The sequence below is a fragment of the Vicia villosa genome, linkage group LG1 (genome assembly GCF_029867415.1).
Source record: "Vicia villosa cultivar HV-30 ecotype Madison, WI linkage group LG1, Vvil1.0, whole genome shotgun sequence".
In the NCBI taxonomy this organism is placed as follows: Eukaryota; Viridiplantae; Streptophyta; class Magnoliopsida; order Fabales; family Fabaceae; genus Vicia; species Vicia villosa.
Genome location: NC_081180.1, coordinates 73939893 through 73944199, shown reverse-complemented (window position 1 = coordinate 73944199; position 4307 = coordinate 73939893).

Sequence of the window (4307 nt, the reverse complement as noted above, 5' to 3'; positions counted from 1 at the left end):
ATTTCTTAAATGTACCGTTTATTCGTCGTACTGTTCAATATAGTATGTAATATTTGTACTGTCAGTATTAAATGTTGTACTATTTGTCATAATATTGCTTAATTACTAAGATAATATTTTGTGTGTTTTCTGCCAGTCAAATATTCCTATTTCTGTGCATTAAATGATTTTCAGGGTTATTATCGGTAATTTTGCCCGCATACCGTAAATATTAGTTATTTAGTATGTCTGTGTTTTTAACAAGTCATGTAAATAACTTTCATTTTTCACATAAAACAAAAAACAACAAAAAAGAAAATTAACTTTGACTGTTGATTTTTCACTCTAACTGCTACATCAATACCTGAACAGTCAGTCGACAGCCAAACTGCTGGCAGTACAATTCTCAGTGTTTTGTACCATCAATCAAATCAATCTTTCACAATTCAAAGTTCCAAGATTTTTGTTCTAGAAGTCTTCTGAATATCAAGCGATTAGCAGAGACTCAACACTGCACAAAAATCAGGTACGCTTAACTGTCTCCTACACAAACAGTCCCTAATCAGGGTTTTTCTTGTTTTTACAGGAGCAACAAGTTTTTGAGAGCTCAAATGGATTTCATACACATCCATATATCTCAAAGTACCATCATTCAAATTTTCAAACTTCAATTCACTCAGACGCACCGTCAGCAGCTCAAACAGTCAACAGACGACCCGTTTGACCAAAAAAGTCAACAGACAGTCAAAAATGAAATTTTTTGTCAAAGTCCATATTTTGTCAAAGGATTCATCATTTGATCATTGGATGATCATAATTCATCAAGGAAAGATCAAAAATCAACAAAACCCTAAGATTCAAAATTAGGGTTTTTGCCTGAAAAGTCAACTCAACTTTGACTGATCATAACTCTCTCATCCTTCATCCAAAAAATTCAAACCAAAGCTTGTTTTGAAGGAAATTCAATTATCTTTCAAATGCCATTGATCCCATGGTCATTGGATTCACCATTTGAAAAATATGATCAAAGACATTACAGGTCATTTTCAAAGTCAACAAAAAGACACTTTTTTCAAAAGGACACACAAGGAGCTTCAAAAATCATTTTGACATGAGACCAAAGACATTGGTTAGAGGACTCTTTGAGGTTTCCAAAAAGTGCAAGATCTCCTTCATATGACAAAAATTGAGGGATTTACACCTTGTTGAAGTTGGCTAAATTTTGGGAAAATACATGAAATCAACATTGCTCAAAAATGCATTTTTTCCAAATGGGGCCAAGTTTTCAGCATTCAAACATCATTTCCATGATGTAATGGGCCTCCCACGACCAAGGCTAAGCCCACATCATTTTTTATCCATTTTTTGGCATAATTTTATCTTATTTTAAGATTAAAATTAAAAAGAAATTGAAATGGATAAAGAATAGCTTGTCTTCCAAGCAAGACTCATTCAACTCTGTCCCAAAGCAAAGTACAGCAGAGGAGAAGAAGAAAATCAAGCCATGGTGGCTTAAAGACAAAGCTACCAATGTTGAAAAAGTCAAGATTCCAAAAAAACTCATCAATGCTTTTGGCTTAGTTTCTAAGCACTCTAATGCTTATAAATAGGCTATAGCACTTCAGTAACAATAGGGACAGAAATTGAGAGCAAAACTCTTGCTTGTAACACACTTGTAATCTCTTAAAATATTCAAAGAATTTTGAAATTCGAATTCCAAGTTTAAGTCACTTTCCATTCAAACTAAACACTCAAACACGTTCCTTGAACATCACTGAAGCTATCTCAATCAATTACAAGCCTTGAAGCTCACTGAATCGAGCTACACAGGTCAAAATTTGTTCAAACTAAAATCAATTCGTATCTGGTTAATCACACACGTTTAACAAGATGTAGACATACTATTGAGTTTGGTTTGAGGTGTAGATCATTTCTGGAAACTTAATTGAAGTTTGGACATGTACAAACGAAATCACCATTTTAGGGTTCATAGCTTCAAAATTAGGGCTTTCCAAATTAGGAAAAATTAGAGGTTCTAATTAGTACCATTGAATTCGCATGGACCAAACGAATTGAACTGATAGGTCGCGCCAAGTTTATGTGTACGTTTGACCCTATTCGCTATTTTGCAGGTTTAGTAAGTAACCAATTACAGCGCTTTTGGTAAGAAAGCGCTATTAAAAGTCTTGTCTGAAGGTTGAAGACGAAGACGTGTCACCTCCCTATTGGTTCTGACGCGCGCGTTTTTTTAAATATAACCCTTGGTTTCAGTGTTTTGCAGGCGTGTCATAAGTGATGTTCCCTCACCATCTGGACCATCTGATCTCATTTATGACTCATCCAACGCTCCAGATCACGCGTGCACACCATACTCCCTCATAAATTTCCACACAGGATCAGTATCCTTTCATTTCTATTTTATTTTCTATTTTATTTTGATTTCTTTGTTAAATTAATTAAAAATAGTTTTAAAAATCCAAAAAATACACAAAAAATATTTTTAGACTTCTAAAATAATATACTATTTTATGAAATAAAAATATTTTATTTTTCTTCAAAATTTCAATATTTTGCATAATTAATTAGTATATATTTATATATTTGCTTTTTAATTATTCTAACCAATCAAAAATCTTAAAAAAAAAAATTGTTCTTTGTGTTAAATATTGTTTATATATTATAAACTAATTTTGTACATATTTTGAATAATTCTCTTTTTAAGTTTTAATTATTTGTATAATTATTTACATAATTATGTTTTAATTAACTTAAATCAATTCCAAAAATTCCAAAAAAAATTAGTTTTGTTTTAAAATTAATTAACAAATATTTTGTGCATATTTTAAACTTAATTTCTAGGTTTAAATCAATTTTCATCTTTTTTTTCTTCATTTTAATTTAATTAATCATGCATTAATTATAATTAAAATAAATCATAAAAAATCCAAAAACATGCCTTTTATTTTTCTTGCAATTTAAAATTCCTAGATAAATGTATAGGATGTCAAATTCATGTAAATAGGCTAGTTTACATTTCCCGCACAATCGATGTAATAGCGTAGATTTACTTTCCGCACTTTACATTTCCGCATTTTAATTTCCAGCGAATATAAACTGCGTGTATGTCAAAGATAAAATTGAACCGTTAGATCACTAACTTCAAAGATAAATATCTGAATCCAATCACAATCACACTTGCACCTCTCAAGGTAAACCCTTCTCATTCTTTCAAAATCAAAGTCAAATTCCACTGTTTTGAGTACAAAATCGAACCTTGCTTTTATATCCAGTGAAAGGATAGATTTTTAAAGGAAATAGGATAAAGACCTTATAACTCAGGGTAGACCTCCTAGTTTGCTTGCTCAAATCAAAACAAACAAAATTCTCATACACTGTTGATTTTTCAAAACTTTCAAAAAAGACAATACTTTGTATACATCCAAACACGGGTTATTACAAAGTTAACGTTCTTTTCAAAACATCTTTCGAAAGATAAACAAGCATTTTGTATACATCCACACACGGATCATTACAAAATTCAATTTACAAAGGTATTTGAAACCACATATGAGCAATTTCAGAGCAATTGAAAAGTGATCGAAAAACAAGTGAGCTAAGCAAACTTAAGAGCCCATGGATAACCATGGATACAAAGGGTGCTAACACCTTCCCTTTGTATAACCTACCCCCTTACCCAGAATTTCTTAAAGGTCTTTTTTCTGTTTCTTTTATAAACCTTTCCTTAATTGGATAAAATAAAAGGTCGGTGGCGACTCTGTGATATTTTCAAAAAATGCGAAAGCATTAAGCGACAAAAAAGAGTCAGTTCACGTATCTCTACAGATCAGAGGTATGGCCCGGAATTAAAAAATCGGAGGTCCACAGATGCGTCTATATCAGCGGATAGCATTTCCGTCACGATTTGGTTTCGTCCGTTGAGGTAATGCTTAGATCTGTGTTTTACTTTCAGATCCGTTGTTTATGGTGAGATTTGTATATAACTGTTTGATTTGGTTGCAGTGAAAGAGAGTATAATAAAGGAGATGAGATCGTTTGGTATGTGGATGGGGATAAGATTGTTAGAAATGAATATAATCCAGCTACTGCTTATGCATTTGGTATGTTGTGTTCATGTTTTGATTGATTTTGTTGGAGTTTATTTCTTGTTTAGGCTAATAGTTTTCATTAGGAAAGTCATTATGATGGTTCAGTGTAGAAACTTGAAATTGTGGATGTTAATTTATGATTCTGATTTGATTCTCGACAGATAGCTTTTTTGGACCACATACCGTATCAGATGTGGTGTATGAAGTAGCTGCAAAACCTGT